This window comes from Erythrolamprus reginae, chromosome 3 (genome assembly GCF_031021105.1).
Source record: "Erythrolamprus reginae isolate rEryReg1 chromosome 3, rEryReg1.hap1, whole genome shotgun sequence".
Lineage (NCBI taxonomy): Eukaryota > Metazoa > Chordata > Lepidosauria > Squamata > Dipsadidae > Erythrolamprus > Erythrolamprus reginae.
The window spans coordinates 101,653,114-101,671,004 of record NC_091952.1 but is presented as its reverse complement, the minus strand read 5'-3'; the positions used below and the strand labels follow the sequence as shown (position 1 = coordinate 101,671,004).

The 17,891-nt window shown below is 40.5% G+C and overlaps 1 pseudogene; it reads right to left on the bottom strand.

The window, feature by feature from the left end:
• Positions 1–508: 508 nt before the first annotated feature.
• Positions 509–14,237, bottom strand: LOC139165359 (mucolipin-3-like; annotated as a pseudogene).
• Between the last annotated feature and the right edge of the window lie 3,654 nt (positions 14,238–17,891).

Below are 17,891 nucleotides of genomic sequence, written 5' to 3'. Positions count from 1 at the left end.
TAAAGAAAATAATTTTAATAAAAATAAGTCACCCTGAATAAGAAGTGCAAGGTTAGAAACTGTACTGTTAAAAAAACCCAAAGAATTAGTGGGGATAATCACAATTGCTCACTATACAAAAGTATAACTAATACCAAAGTTATCTTATGCACCATTATTTTAAAGGTTCACTGGTATCTTTATTCCTCAACCCTCAGAAAGTTTAAAATAAATCAGTAATTGCTTTCACTTTTAACCATTTGCAATTCTGAAAAATGGGTATCTATCTATCTATCTATCTATCTATCTATCTATCTATCTATCTATCTATCTATCTATCTATCTATTATCTATCTATCTATGACATTGGGGGATCATGGGAATCCAGAGCAGCTTTCAAACCAGTGTAGGGTCACTAGGCTTATGAGAAAGTGCCTACAGTTTCACTAGATTCAAGACTGATGTTCTATTAACCTGCTTTCTGTTCTCACAGCAGCCAACTTAATTTAATATTGAAGAAACCAAGCTGTCAGATGATGCATCTGTCACCCAGGCCTTTAGTCACCAACCTTTTACAACAACAGAAAATATTTATAGGACTCTCCTCTTCTAATCTGTATCTTCCAGAGTTTGGCAGGTCTTTGCACTGGGCTATGAATGAATGAAGTTCTGTCTCTGGAAAGCCTTCACGCTGGTAATGCTAAAAAAAAAAAAGTTGTTATGTAGTACAACTCCAGTGGATATTATATGGCTATGAAAAACACAATTTTTAAAGAGGAGTGAGGAAAAATAGGAAAGGTCAGGTTTCTCCTGGTGAGTTAGAAGCCATTAAATAAGTAGAAAAGTGAGGTTCTTGCACCCTATTTCTCATCCACCTTCCCCCAAGTTTCCACATGAGATTGGGAGATTAGGGTGGACTTGTAATCTGCATTTTATCGGTCTTTAAACCCTGGCAGAAATGACAGGGGAACCTCAGGATTCCAGGCAGACTCTAGTAGCCTTGGAGGAAATATTCAGATGTCTTCCAAATGATGCTGCCAAATTATACTTTTTCATATGAGAGAAGAGGAAAATTCTGAAATCAAAGAGCAAAGCCATCTTCTCTGGACCCTTGTGATTTACATGGATACATCCATTCAGTTTTATTGCCCAGGAATGGTAAGAAAGTGATGTGGTTCTGCCATCTTCCAGGATGGGTTTTCAACCTCCCACAGCACTAGATTTTTTTCAACTTCCAATATGAAAGCTAACCAGAGCCAAATCTGCTTTGTCAAATCATACGTTAGCTACCTGAAGATGCGGACGGCTGCTAAGGCAGTAATTAAATAATAGAGAGGGAGCAAGGCCTTTGAAATATGGCACTGGAGAAGACTTCTGCGAGTCCCTTGGACTGCAAGGCGATTAAATCGGTCAGTCCTAGATATCAACCCTGACTGCCCTTTAAAAGGCCAGATGCTGCAGATAAAACTCAAATACTTTAACCACCTAATGAGAAGGAAGGACTCACTGGAGAAGAACCTAATTCTGGGAGAGATTGAGGGCAAAGGAATAAGGGGATGGTAGAGAATGAGGTGGATGGATGGAGTCACTGAAGCAGTCAGTGTGAGATTTAATGGACTTCAGGGGATGGTAGAGGACAGGAAGGCCTGAAGGAATGTTGTCCATGGGGTCACGATGAATTAGACACAACTTTGCATCAAAAACAACAAAAATCATAGGAATTCTGTTGAATTAAATATCCTTGTAATTCAATATAAACATAACATTAACTTAAAATCAAGAAGAGTGCTTGAGGGCTTTTCATATTTTTTTTGTCTTTAGGGCCTACAGAGGACATTAGGAAGTTGGAGCACCCAAACTATCTTCTGAAGAGATTCCCTCATACTATAGGCAATGGGAAGGGAAAAACAACTGTTATCATAGTACATGTCCTCTTCCCAAGGGAAATTAAGCATAGTAGTTCAGATTAAAGTAGAGTTGGGAAATTAAGCAATAGGTTATAGCCTTAAACTTCAGTCTTGGTTGTTCTAAAGAACTTGCTCAGTTCTTTAGAACCAGATAAACCATGCTAACAAAAAAAAATTAAATACAAAAAAACTTATCACTCAGCTATGGAATAAATCGAACAGATGGCCTGTGATTTGGATGCATTATGCGCAGGCCAAGCCCACCCCAGTTCCGCAAAGGGGGGAAACATCGCAATACATTATATGACGGTAACATGACTCTGTGAGTTTGACATAGACCGAATAAATGATGACACTGCATCATGATGTCATCATGCAAATGGCCCTTTTTTGCTTACTTGCAGTAAATATGAACTTATCAGAGCTCGGTGTCATTTGTATGATGATGTCATGATGTTATGCTGAATTCTTGCAAAGGTGTAGAATACAGTGATCCCCCGAGTTTCGCGATCCCGATCATTGCGAATCGCTATATCGTGATTTTTCCACCCGATGACATCACTCCCTTCCTTTCTCATCTTTCTTTCTCTCTCTCTTTCTCTATCTTGCTTCTTCCTCTCTCACACTCTCTTCCTCCCTCTCTCATCTCTTTCTTTCCTTCTCTCTCTTTCTCTATCTCTCCCCCTCTTGCTGGCGGGCGGCAAGCGAGCAGCCGGGCGGGCGGGCGAACGGGCAAGCGGCAAGCGAGCAGCCGGGCGGGCGGGTGACGGGCAAGCGGCAAGCGAGCAGCCGGGCGGGCGGGCGAACGGGCAAGCGGCAAGCGAGCAGCCGGGCGGGCGGGTGACGGGCAAGCGGCAAGCGAGCAGCCGGGCGGGCGGGCGAACGGGCAAGCGGCAAGCGAGCGGCCAAGCGAGCGGGTGACGGGCAAGCGGCAAGCGATCTTGGGGTTTCCCCTTTGCCTGGGCGGCGGGAAGACCCAGGGAAGGTTCCTTCGGCCGCCCAACAGCTGATCTGCTCCGCAGCGCGGCAGCAGCGAGGAGCCGAAGATAGGGTTTCCCCGTTGCCTGGGCAACGGGGAAACCCCATCTTCGGCTCCTCGCTGCTGCCGCGCTGCGGAGCAGATCAGCTGTTGGGCGGCCGAAGGGTCTTCCCCGCCGCCCACACGCAAACTCCACCATCTGCGCATGTGCGGCCATGGAAAAAGGGGCGCGCATGCGCAGATGGTGTTTTTACTTCCGCACCACTACATCCTGAAATATCGATTATCGCGAGGGGTCTTGGAACGGAACCCTCGCGATAATCGGGGGATCGCTGTATCTCTGTTTGCACAAGAGACTAATGAAATGAACAAAATCATTTGATATTCAGAAAACTATTTCAGAACTTTTGGAAATTCACATTTCAAAAATTAAACGTAACATCCTACAGTGATGTTTATGTACCTTCACTGTTTCATACGTGTCTGTAATTAAGGCAATGAAGAGACTCAGGACCATGTAGATAAAGAGGCTAATGAAAGAGTAGAGGTAGATCCGGCTGAACAGCCACACCAGGTAGCTTTTCTGTTGCATTTTTGCAAAAGTAGCAAACATGTCATCTCCATTTATCAAAGAGAAAAGACATTCAGAAACCATATTCAAGGTATGGAACTAGAAGAGAACAACTATTCAGGAACAAACAGACAAAAGAAAAGAAAATTATTTCCATTTTTTGCTCAAGTTGTTTAAAAAATACTGGTCAAATACAGTAAACTGCAAATAAATGTTACATGTTTTACTCAATACCAGCCCTTGAAAATCTCTGGATATTACAATATTTTATTAATGTGCATCAATGCCTCAGATAATGCAGAATATATACCTATACGTGACAACTCCATATTCTGGTGATCATGTATAGTTACCTAACTAAAGTGATAAACTGGCCCTTTCAGATATCTTGGCAGCGTGCTCATTTTGTTAACATTTGCGCAAGACCCTTCAGATACAAAACTAGATGACAAACATCCAACTCACAGTACCTTAGCATGATATGGGCCCAGCACAATCCAGCCACAGAAGCAATAACCCAGATAAATCATAGCCGCACAGGAGCAAAATCGAATGACATTGGGCAATGCTGCACGGAAAGTCAAAATAAGCAGCTGAAAAACAAGGCCCAAGAAAAACCCAGAGATGCTCATTAGACTTTCCAAAGACATTCAGCACTGCCAGGTAATAACAGAAAAGAATACCAAGAGCATGAGTGTTCCAGAAGATCCTTACATTATATTTCTTAAAGAAGCTGAGGTAGCGGATCACTCCAAGCCACACAAGCATGGTGGAAGTTCCTAACAGGATACTGCAGACGTCATAGCTTGTCAGACTCTATATGAAGATTAAGATGATGTTCAATAAATTACACTAACGGAATTTCAGTTGGGGTGCCCATAAAAAAAGGACCTTTTATATTCATTTTAACTCTTGGGGATACCATATTTTCTTTTCTTTTGACACTGAGATGGGAGACATAAAGTTCTGCTAGATTAGGAGACCGTTCTGGGGAGGTGAGTAAACCTTATTCCATTAAAAAGAAATGGGCTAAAATGTCAGGGCTGTTTCCTGGTGGACAAAGAGCACAAATGCATTGCACAGCAAATTAATAGACTTTTGATGATATGCACAGATACTGCTCATTTCTAATTTCTAATGATATTACCATGGATAGATAAAATATACAGCTAGAAAAATGCCTTCTCTGGAGCAGCAGTTTTCTCAATGTGACCATTTTCCCCAGTTGAAGACTCAAGTGAACTATAAAAATAACAAAATTCAGGTTGGTCAATAAGATTTCAATTGGGACTTCCAAAACTGGAACACAGGTCATCTAATCAGCATTCAAGTCACTTACCTTAGCTTGTATCTCCATCTTTAATGTAGAACCAACTATGGTAAGAAGGTCACTAACGATGATCATGATATACCATCCATTGACAAATTCCACTAGATCAGAGAAAGATACTTCTTTCTTATAGTGATGTTGGAAAAAAGTCACAAATTCCTAGGATACGTGAGAGGGCAAGAAAAGAGAAATTGCTATTGAAAAGCTGCAATTAAATTTATTAAGAGATACTGACAAACATAAGCTTACCCTTTGTAGATAAATTCCTTTAATTACAGATCATGTGCAGAGAATCAGTGATGCAAGACATGTCAGTATGACAAAACCATCAAAGATCATCATATAATGGGTATTCTTCTGTACTGGGGAAAAAAGATTGATTTACTTTTCTATGCATAATAGTTAACCTGATACTCTCATAGAACACATACTCATTTGTGTCTGAGGGGAAATTTTCTTCGTGAAATTGCCTTGAGAGAGTGCTAATAATGGAGAAGAGGCCTCCATCTTACTTAATTTTTCAATACAGGGAGAGGTGGATAATTAAAGGATTCAAAGCCATCAAAAAGAATGAATGCTTCACACTTTTGGTAGTCTAAAGAGGACCCCTCCTCCCTCAAGTTATGTAGTTATTTGCATTTGGGGCAAATTTCCCATTGTGGGGAATTCCCTTCTAATATACTGTAAATCAGAAGTGAAATTCAGCAGGTTCTGACAGATTCTGGAGAACCAGTAGCGGAAATTTTGACTAATTAGGAGAACCGGCAAATACCATCTCTGGCTGGCCCCAGAGTGGGGTGGGAATGAAGATTTTGCAGTATCCTTCCTTGCCACACCCACCAAACCTCACCCACCAAACTGGTAGGGAAAAATTTTGAATTTCGCCAGTAATTCAAATATTAACCATATAGAAAGAGACTTTTTTAAGGACTATAGGTGAAATGATGTAACACACATATTCAAATTGTGTGCTCAGTTGACAAACATACTTTAAAAAATATAGTTACTACAGAACATAGCAAATACTATATTTAACTTCATGCATCACTAGGCCTTCAATAAAACCTAATAAGCACTAAATAAGTAATAACAAAAGTATGTTTTTTAAGCTTACTTGATCCAGAAACATGCCAGTCTTTACATTCCTTGATGGCAATATCATTGTCTAGGCTTATTTTAATTCTTCCACTATGAGCTTTGTTATCAAAGAGTATCTGTAGATATTGTGGAGATAGAAAAGATGCTATTATTCTTATTTCTAAACACTCATTAGTTCAGATAGAATCTGAATAGTTTATGCCTAATGCTTGGTAATAAAATCAAAATCTATATCTATCTACCTACCTACCTACCTACCTTCCATCCATCCATCTATTTATCTATCTACTATTCTTCTCAAAAAAGCCATAAAGTCTTATAGTTAGCTTGAAGTATAACTTTGAAGCAGTGATGGCATATAAAAAGCATGTTTTGTAGAAAACAGAAAATGCTTGGAGTTAGTTTAGTTCTGTCAGTGTACCATTCTCCCCCAAATCTAAGCAGTTTAAAAATAAGGTGGAGAAATAGAATAAAGGAAGACTATATCTGAATAATCCTCGAACAAAACTTAACAAGAGAACATGACCCAATGTCTTCTATCTTTTTAATATTGTTTCAGAAATATTGCTATTCTTATCACTATTTGGGTTTTATTGCACTTTTCCATCTGAGGAGTATTCAAGTTGATCGCCAGCCACAGTCAACCAAAAATAAATAGAAACAAATTTTAAAATGTACAATTACAATATAGTTACACGCATAATAAAAGTATTAATATTATTGTTAATATTATTGTCAAAAAGCTAATACTATATAGAATTATGTTTTGAACTTAACTAAAAGAAGAGTAGGTGAGTTACCGCGAGAATTAATGTGAATTGTAGGACACACACACACACACAAAGAATAGCTGATTTACCAAATGGGTATTTGCAGCTGTGGTCAGGCAAATCTCTGGTAGCAATAAATCATTGGTGCCTGCCTCTTGATTAGCTTCAGCGTTATCATTTCACTTTATTCTCTACTTCTAAGTTGCTAATGTATATACTGCAATACAGTAGTCCCTCGCTATACCGCGCTTCACCTACTGCGGCTTCACTTCATCGCGGGTTTCTGAGGAAGGTGATCGGCAGATTTAAACAGCCCGCCGAACTCGATCGGCAGGTTTTTTTTAAAAAAAAAATATCTAAAATTGTAAATACTGTATTTAAATTCTGTATCTAAAATAAATACTGTGTGGGAAGGGTTTATAAACACTTAAAACAATGAAAACTTACCAAACAATTACCATATACTTAAATAAGTACTATCAGTCAATAAATTCCCCATTGCGGATTTCACCTATCGCGGCCAGGTCTGGAACGTAACACCAGCGATAGGTGAGGGACTATTGTAGTCCACTTTAAGAAGAAGCTGACACAATCTAGGCCCATTTCTCCCATCCCAAACCTGCCCTTCAGAAAATAACTAATTACAAGTCTTCATCAGTTCAATTTTTTTTACTTGCTTCCTAGTTTATCTGCACATAAACAACCAAGCTCAGAAAGTTTCAAGGACTCCACCTCTGTACTTACTGTTAGTGTGAAATCATAGCAGTCTGGGAGTTCGTGTTGTCGAACAGTCTGGAGATTAATGGCCTTCAGTTTGAACGTGAGTGTCAGAGTTACAAGTCTAGAACAGAGACCGGAGCTTTATTTCACCATTACCAAAAATGTTCAAGAATGCCAGCAACTTTTATTTCTCCTCACCTCTGGAAGTCCAAAGTAAAATTGAAAGGAGTCTTCCTCAGTGTCCCATTTTCCAGAGGTAGCATTGGCTCCACATAAAGACACTCTGTGGGAAGACAGATGCTTTACGGCATATAGAAAATACTCAATATTTAATAAGACGAGGAAGACAGAAAATCAGTAAAAAGGAAATTAAATCCAATCTGGTCACTAGTAGTCTTATCTAAATAATACCAGATGTAAAATCTTTCTTCACACTTGCAAGAAAAAAGCAGCTATGTTTTTTCATTAATTTAATGCATATATTTACTGAACTTCTGCCTTATGGGAATTCTTATTTGATAAAGAATCCCTGAAAATATCTGCTTGTTAAAAATAAACCCAAAAAGGAAATTTTATACTTGATCCACAGATCAGTACCCTAATACCCTAATTTCTATGGTTACAGGCCCTTCTACTTATGACTGTAGAATGATGTTTCAATGCAGTTATGAATTACTTCCATCTGAATAAAATGAACAAACAGTAATTCAGAAAGTTCTTGTACTGTAATTATTTGTATATGTTACACATTGGTTCATGTAATTGCATACATATATCAAGAAAAGACCCTCAATCTGTCAACAGTCCTTTAATATCTTTCATACCCAAGAGGTTTAAGCTAAGATATCCTTACAGAATTCAGCTTTTGGTATTGTTTGGAAATGTTGTGCACATATGTTTACTACATTAGTTCGCTAAGAGATTATTATTTATGTCACTATTTCCAAACTCCAAAAATAAGTCACAATGCTTCTGAATTCTCATAACAGACACTACCAATAATTCTATATGTTCAGTAATCAATATTCATGTTGAACAGTTAAGACTGTCCACTCAAATTTATTCACAAAGTTTCAGAGGCCAGTAGAGTCAGCCAATATATTTCGGTATTTGCCTAAAGCACATAAACATGAATGGCTCAGGCAAGTAAGCTAACTGGATTTGTAAGTGCATTGTAAGGTGACATTTTCTTCAATACTTCAGGGCAAAAGTAAGAGCGCAAAATAATCCACACAGCAAACATTTATGTCATCCAACAGGTTACTAATGCTTTCTATCACATGTCTACAGTCTGAGGGCACTGCCTCACTTTTCCTAATAGTAAAGTTCACCATGAACCTGAATCACCAATTAGTGTTGGTGATGTTTGCAATGTTGAGTTGGCAAGACACTTTTGTGGATGAGGGACATCAATTGCTTCAATTTTGATTATACTACAGTATCTTGCAAGTAGATGCACCCTTAACTCTGTTCAATAATTACCAGTATGAAGAACCTGCTTCAGATACAATAAAGTCAACACACTGGGCTATGAGTCAGCCATTTTTATCAGCAGGGTATCAGGCCACTTGGAAACTAAACCACGTACACCCTAAAGGTGCTTTTTCAAGAGGCACCTGGACTTTCTGGTTTTTCTTTCAAGATGTTCTGTTTCTCATCCATGAAGCTTCTTCAGCTCAGAGTTGAAGAAGCTTATTGGATGAGAAGCAAAACATCTTCAAAGAAAAACCAGAAAGTCCAGTTACTTCTTGAAAAAGCACCTTCAGGACAACCATAACCTGGATGACTGAGAATCTCCATAGATATAAACAATGTACATCTATATGGAATATACTAGGTCTGACTGAAGCTGAGATCATTTGAGTGAAATGGGGCAAGGAATTAAATGAAGCACCACTACTGCAGTTTTCATGACTTAAACAAGACTCTAATGTACAAGTAGTCCTCACTTACTAATCACAGTTACTAAGTGATATAGTCATAAAGTGAAACATCCCATGACAGTTCCAGTGCAGTCATTAACCAAATCACCTCAGGTTGTTAAGCAAAATGGCATATGACTTTTGTGACTTCCTGCCATTTTCCACAATGATTCTGCTTGTTGGAAACAAGCTGAGAAGGTGACAATGGATGTTGCAATAGCTGCAAGTTCAGGGATTGGTCTTAAATATACCTTTTCACTGTTGTCGTAACTCTGAACTGTTACTGAATGAAGCAATTGCTAAGTGAGGACTATCTGCAGTAGTTGAATTTCTTCCTGTACAAATAAAACATCTGAAGTGTCTACCCATTATATTGTAATGATACTGGAAATTACTATGTGTTTGCTTTTAAACACTATGACTTTGTTCAAGTTGTCTCTCTTTCTGACCTCCGCCCACCCCATTCTCATTCTCCTTTCTCTCTCACACACAGAAACAATCTATCTGATTTGAGTCGTTCAGTATATCACCAGTTTCAATTTCTGGGTCAATATCGAAAGTGTCATTTCCAGGGCTGATAATTCCTCTCTTGTAGAAGTACTGACATATTGCCATGGGCGTCTCTTCTGATCCTTTCTTTTCGTAGGCGTGATTTCCAACCGAATTAGCACGCAGCTGTAAGAACTAAGCGACAAGGTACAACCAGTTAATGGAGCTGCCTGGTAATTAAAACTGAACTAATTGGAGACGCAAGAGAATGTCTGCGATGGAACATCCTGCTTTTCAGATTTATTGATCTCATGAATAGAATTACAAAGACTAAGGTTCAAATAAAACTCGGTGAAATGGATTCAGTCATAGAAAACCTCATTTTTATGGGCCAATTGCCTGTGTTACCTTTATCTCATGAGGTTACTATGGAATTAAAAGGTCTGCATCTCTTGCCTCATTAGAGCCAATGCAAACTCTATGGTATAGGAAACCAATGTGATTTTCCTTCCATTCATATCTGTTTACATATAATGACTTGGCTTTTTCAAGCTTAGTTTAGGTTCAGTGTACAATATTTTATAAAATACTAGCTGAAAACCCAGCGCTACACGGGTATTTATAGACCTCAAAGCATTTGTCTGACAGGGAGCCATTGAGAAGGGTCTTTTGCCCCCTACTCCCATGCCTATCACCCCTGCCCTCCCCTTCCCATGTGATCTTCTTTCCGCTCTTTCTACAATCTTGGCACTTTGCCCCAAATCCACCAGGGGGCGTCGTCTGCCTCTAACAGGGAGTCATTGAGAGGGGCCTTTCTTCCCCCTACCCCCATGCCCATCACCCCTGCCCTGTCCCTCCCCCCTCCAACGCACTCCTCTTTCCCACCCTTTCTACAATCATGGCACTTACTTCTGTCAAGAGTCACACCTTCTGTCAAGAGAAGGGAATATCAAGTGCTTTCCCATTGGCCCAGTGGAGGGCAAATGTCATGGCTGGCTTTCTAGAGGAAGCTGTGACAGAAGTGAATCATAGACAATGTCCACTCTAGGACGCTGCACTCGCTCTCATTAATGGCCCAGATGTTTCAGAGTTATGCTGGAACACACACACACACTAAGGGGTACTAGGGTGTCTTACTCCCACAGTATTTGTTTCCAGAGGGTAAATCATCTGTGTACCAAGTTTGTTTAAAATTGCTTGAGTCATTCCAGACTTATGCTGGAACATACAGCCGATAGATGGATAGATGGATGGATGGATGGATGGATGGATGGATGGATGGATGGATGGATGGATGGATAGATAGATAGATAGATAGATAGATAGATAGATAGATAGATAGATAGATAGATAGATAGATAGACAGACTAATATTACCTGGTTTATTGCGAAAGAGATCTGGTCATAGACCTCTTTTTGCGTGTACACTGCATAGATGTCATCCATGCTGTCCATATAGCCTTTCAGGAATAGATGCTTAAAGGATACCGTGTTTTCTTCTTTAAATGTAACCACCATTTGATTGCTTAAACCAAAAACTACAAGCTGAAAATATCAATAGAAAGGGAATTCTTCAGCTAAAATACTCAAAAAGTCCATTCTGACCACAAGTACATTAAATTTTTTAATTGATGGAGCATTCGTAGCTACCGTATCTTTCAGAGTATAAGACACACTGGAGTATAAGACGCACCTTGGTTTCGGGGGAGTAAAATAGAGGGGGGGGGAATCTACCTATCAGGTATTCATCTGGTTAGTGTTCTTAGTCAGTTCAGCTCGAACACATTATTTTATCCTCTGGTTAGGGCTGAAAAAACCTTTTTCAGAGGGGATAGGAATGAAAGCAAGCCTGCAAAGACTTAGGGCTGGAATAAACCTTCTTCGGAGGGCATAGGAAGCAGAGAAGATTGTCAGCACCTTGCTAGGGCTGGGGAAAAAAACTTTGAAAAAGTAACATTCAAAGTATAAGTCACACCCAAATGTTCAGCCTCTTTTAGGGAGGAAAAGGGTGCCTCTTATCTGTATATTCCGAAAAATACAGTAGTCCTACCACCATTCCCTACTCATTCTCTTGGTAGTTTCATTTTACCCTGAGAGTGTGAAAGGTAAATAAATCAGGAATTGAACATATAGGAAAAAAGAGCTGGGTACCATCCCTCCGATTTACAACTTTTATTTTCATTCAGTGGTCAAAGACTCCTCCTATATTTATGTAACTATATTCTTGTTACACTTATAATTTAGCCCAGTTCAATATCATGACTATTTTATTCTTTTTGATCTTGGATCTGTTTTGCTGAATAAAAACATAATACAGTGATCCCTCGAGTTTCGCGTCCTCGAGCATCGCGAAAGGGCTATATCGCGAATTTTCAACCCGGAAGTAAACTCCACCATCTGCGCATGCGTGCCCTTTTTTTCTATGGCCACGCATGCGTAGATGGTGGAGTTTCCCCAGCTGGGGTCCGCTTCCCAGCTGGGAAGCGATAAGAGCAACGGGGTGGGCGGGGGGAAGGCCGGGCGGCGCGCGCGCGGGGTCCGCTTCCCAGCTGGGAAGCAATAAGAGCAACGGGGCGGGCGGGGGAAGGGCGGGCGGCGCGCGAGCGAGGTCCGCTTCCCAGCTGGGAAGCAATGAGAGCAACGGGGTGGGTGGGGGAAGGCCGGGCGGCGCGCGCGCGAGGTCCGCTTCCCAGCTGGGAAGCAATGAGAGCAACGGGGTGGGTGGGGGAAGGCCGGGCGGCGCGCGCGCGAGGTCCGCTTCCCAGCTGGGAAGCAATGAGAGCAACGGGGTGGGTGGGGGAAGGCCGGGCGGCGCGCGCGCGAGGTCCGCTTCCCAGCTGGGAAGCAATGAGAGCAACGGGATGGGTGGGGGAAGGCCGGGCGGCGCGCGCGCGAGGTCCGCTTCCCAGCTGGGAAGCAATGAGAGCAACGGGGTGGGTGCGGGAAGGCCGGGCGGCGCGCGCGCGCGAGGTCCGCTTCCCAGCTGGGAAGCAATGAGAGCAACGGGGTGGGTGGGGGAAGGCCGGGCGGCGCGCGCGTGGGGGCTGCTTCCCAGCTGGGAAGCAGCGAGAGCAACGGGGTGGGCGGGCGAAGGCCGGGCAGCACGCGCGCGGACAAGCGGCAGCAGCGAGGCGGTGGGGAAACCCCAATCTTCGGCTCCTCGCTGCTGCGGTGGAAGTAAAAACACCATCTGCGCATGCGCAGATGGTGTTTTTACTTCCGCACCGCTACTTCGCGAAAAATCGATCATCGCTTGGGGTCCTGGAACGGAACCCTCGCGATGATCGAGGGACCACTGTATAATATTAGTATAGTTCATATTGGACATTTTCATACTATATTCTGAACACACAGATTTCCTTATAGTTGGTGAACAATGAGGATTTAATTAGTAGAAGGCTGAAGAGTGACATATATAACAATGAAATGAAACTGAAACTATAATCTTGATATTGTTCATTGTCTCTACTTGACTAATAGCCTATTCTGTTCATTACCCCAATCCAGCATCCATCAAATATTTGGACTAAAAGTTCTATAATTCCTAAACGAGATAGATATGTTAGCTGGCACTTATGAAAGTTCTTTTGCAACACAGATGGAGAACATATGATGAAGATACATATATTATTAAATTTGTCAATACTAAATACTTGACAAAAATATTTTCTTCCAAAATATTCAGTGTGTAAGAACACAGGTCATTTCAATACTTACAGATGGTCCTTGATTTACAATCACAATTATGACCAACATTTCTGTTGCTAAGCAAGGCAATTATTACATGAGTTGTACCTGATTTTATTTTTAAAAATGGGGGGGGGGGCATGGTTTTTAAATGAGTCACTGCAGTAATTGATTGAATTATGCGGTTGCTAAATAAATCCAGCTTTCCCTATTGACTTTGCTTGTTGGAAGCCAACTGGGAAGATTGCAAATGCAGGTCACATGTTTCTAGGATGCTGCAATCATCATTAGTACATGCCGGCTGTCAAGCGCCCAAATTCTAATTATATGACCAAGCCCTTGTAACTTTAGACAGTTGCTAAACAAATGGTTATAAGTCGAGGACTGCCTGTATTAAGGTCTGAAAGTTTCAAATACCAACCGTACAGATGGTTCTAAAAACACAAGTCACTAAAGCAGCAGTAAATCAGAGGTTGTCACTCAACTGGTTATAATTTCTTGAATTTATATAACAGTAGCTAAAAATGTGTAAGTAATAATTGTACTGCAGCTTTGTATCTCACCTGGATAGTGACCATAGCTATTTTCAGAATTTGTATGCCCAGCTTCCACGGTTTCCTTCCTCGGGCCCAGAATTTTTCACAGGGATTCATAAAGAAAAATTTAAGTTTTCTTCTTAACTGATCTTCCAGAAGCTGGCACATTGATGCATGATGTTTTACACTGTATAAATGTTCATCATCCTGAGTACTGCAGCTGCCTACAAGCACTTCAGGATTTTCCATTGCTGGAACAGAAAAAAACATTAGCAATATTGGAATGATTAACCAAAAATGCTATAGCCCATTGATGTTATTTCATCAACTAATCACAGCAGTGAAAAAGATATTAACAGTGAAGAAAAATGAGTTCTCCCACAGTTCTCATGTTCCTATCATAGAAAGCACTATTTTTGGAACCAAACATAAGGAGGTTTTTCCCATAAACACATTATTTTGTTTATCAGTTTTCCTGTTAAGATTTTACAGGATATAGTTTCACGAGTTATTTCTCAAAAAAATCATCGACATTTCTCCCATCCTCCCCCTCTCTTACGTGCACATTTATCCTTGGCTCTTGCTTGATTTCTGCACCATCATAAAATGGCTGAGAATCACGGCTTCTGAATGGTCTAGAAGTCCAATAATGAATAACTGGGTTCTTTAAGACAGTGGTCCCCAACCACCGGGCCGCGGACCAGTACCGGGCCGCGGGGCATGTTGCACCGGTCCGCAGAGTCAGCAGCTGCCAGCCCTCCTACCGCCGCCCCCTCCCTCCAGCGCTTCGCCTCCCGCCAGGCAAGAGGCCTTGGGAGGCAGGTTCTGCCAGCCACAGGGTGATGGATGGGACAGAGGGGCGGGAAGGACCAGGATGTTCAAGCCTCTTTTGGCTTCTGCCGCGGCACGCCTTTGTGTTTTTGGCTGGGGGGGAGGTAGGAGGGCCGGCCTGACCCCCTCCCTCCAGCGCTTCACCTCTTGCCGGGCAAGAGGGCTTGAGCCGCAGATTCTGCCGGCCACAGGGTAATGGCGGGAAAGAGGGGCGGGGAGGACCAGCACCCCCATGCTTAATCCCGCCCCCAACCACATCCCTTTCCGCCCCCACCGGGCCATAGAAAAATTGTCTTGCTGAAACTGGTCCCTGGTGGAAAAAACGTTGGGGACCACTGCTTTAAGACATGTATATTATATGGAACTCCATTCTATGTCTTACCGTCATACAGCTCACACTTTCAGAGAAAAGTCACAGAACAAACCAATTTTTAAATCCAATTCCTTGAGCTAAGAAACTTTAGCACATTGAGGGAGTTCCATAAACAACTTCCTGGGCTTTTTAGTATTAGGAACCCTAGAAATTACAATATATTCTGTTTGCTCTTAGAGTACAGATGTCATAGAATCTACTTAAACTTCCTTCTAATTCTATTGACCCTCTCACAGAAGGCATGTGAATTATTTAGTTCTGTATTTGCAACATTGGCCTTAATGTATTACAAATTGTTGTTAGAGGACAACAACAATGTTAAAAGCCGGTGTGGCTCCATTCCAAAATAAGTGTGCTCAGAGGCAGGTCTCTCATCTGAAAAATGGAGCTTTCTTCCATTCATGTCTGGGTAGAAAGACAATAGATAGGAAGTAGATCCACTGTGAGAATGAAGACAAGGTATTATCAACATCTTTAATACTGAAGATACCAGAAAACCAGGTTAACTAAATTCAAAGAATTTATTATTGAGAATTGTATGGTGCTCAAGAAATATAATTGCATTACTGGTATTGCTATGAAAAACACAAGAAGCAATATTTGGGGAACAGATTCCTACGCATACGAAGGACAAAGAAGTTAATCTATAAAGCAGTAGCTCACTTCCCTTCTCTTTCCCTCCTCTTCCCTGGTCCAGGATCTATATTATATGTGGCAGATTCCTCAATTCATCTCTTTCTCTTTCAAAAAGCACCAACGCACAATTGATATATTAAGATAAATGGGAGGAAAATCATTGTTATCTCATTTGACACTGGCATTTAAACGGGAAGTAATTTTGTGCTCATTCTAAAGCAGTACAAAAATATTTTCATATACTGTATTAAATTATTTTGTGGGACCTATCATATTTGTGTAAGGTGACTGTCTATTCCACAGGATTATTAATGTCATATCGATCCTGTAATACTGCCAACCCAACAGGGATGCTCATAATCTCATAAGATACAGCAAAACCCATGCAAATCCAAATTATTTATATAAATGTTGCAGTCAACTTATCAAATATAATGCTAAACATTTTCTTTATTGATTTCAATTGCCAAATCAGAGCCAGAGGAAGTAACTATATGCACAGAGTTAATTAGTGAATATACAGTCCATTTTTGGTATCATCATTTGAAAGTAATACGCCGCCTCCGAACTGATTTAACTGTTGCTCATAAAATCATACATCACAATGTACTCCCTGTTGGCGACTACTTCACCTTTAACAACAACAACGCAAGAGCATGCAATAGATACAAACTAAATGTAAATTGCTCCAAACTAGACTGCAGAAAATACAATTTCAGCAATAGAGTGGCCTGGAATTCACTCTGTTGTTTCTTCCCCCAATCCCAAAATCTTCAACCTTACATTATCTACAATAGACCTCTGCCCTTTTCTAAGAGGTCTGTAAGGGGTGTGCATAAGTGCACCTTTGTGCCTATTGTTCCTGTCCTAATGTCTCTTTATCTTTTCTATCTCTACTTTATACTTATATTATGTTAAACATACTACAATACAATACTATATTTGTATGATAAATAAAATAAAATAAAGAAATAAAGAAATAAAATAATCAGAATTCAGAAAAATTTTCAAAGAACGGGAAGGCAATAATATACCGGCAATCAAATCCTTGAGTTGAATTTTATTCCTGATGACAACATAGGTAGATTCATAAAGTGGGGTTTTGTGGGGGGGTGGGGGGGGTGGAGGGCTACAATCAGTGTGAAGGGCTACCAAACCTTTTACTACCACACTGTGGGCATTGTTTATGCAGGACGCCATGCATTTCCTTTCATCATCTTTCAGTGCAAATTGGATGCTCTGGGGTGGAGCTCCATTTTTGCTACCCCACTGCATCCCCCCTGCCCCGGTCCGTGCAGTAGCCCACACCCGGCTACAATATGGAAATGGTCTTGCCATTGCATTCTAGGATTTTTTTTCAGCTAGTCTACACATGAGATCCTTCATAGACCAAGTGTTTCTAAGTGCTAAATACAAGTACGCCCTACTCCACTGTTCAACTAGACAAGATTTGTTGAAATTTTGATTTAGTTGGTCATACTTTTCAATTCAATACAATTAGTATATTTTTCATGTATTTATTAGATTTGTGTTTAGGAAGTTCAGAGTAGGTTTATAAATTAAATTAGAGTGGTAGATTTAGCTGGCCATCTATGGTTTGTCAACACTACTATACGAGTGTCTCATAGAAGCAGAATCTAAATTTCTGACACTGTCTCAATACTAGCCACTGATGATTATTATATCATACCCTATAACTAAAATCCATTTCAAAAAACTGAACTGTTCCAAGCTAAAATTAAAAAGCCAGATGAATTTGAAAAAGGGGCTATGATTAACTTTCACCACTCAGTTGAAGTTAAAAACAAAGTTCTAGAAAGCTTTTGTTCATTCACTTAGATATGCAAGTACAGTATTTTAACTTTTTCCACAATTTTGAAAATTATTCAACTATCCTTTAAATAAAAAATAAGCCTCCAGAAAGATGTGGATTTTTTTTCTTTGTAGTTATTCAGCATCATCATGTTTATGGGAATGATAAATAGCCATGATTCATCTGCATAACCAATAACATAGTGTCATTCATTAAAATGATTTCAAAGAAAGGACATATAAAATTAACA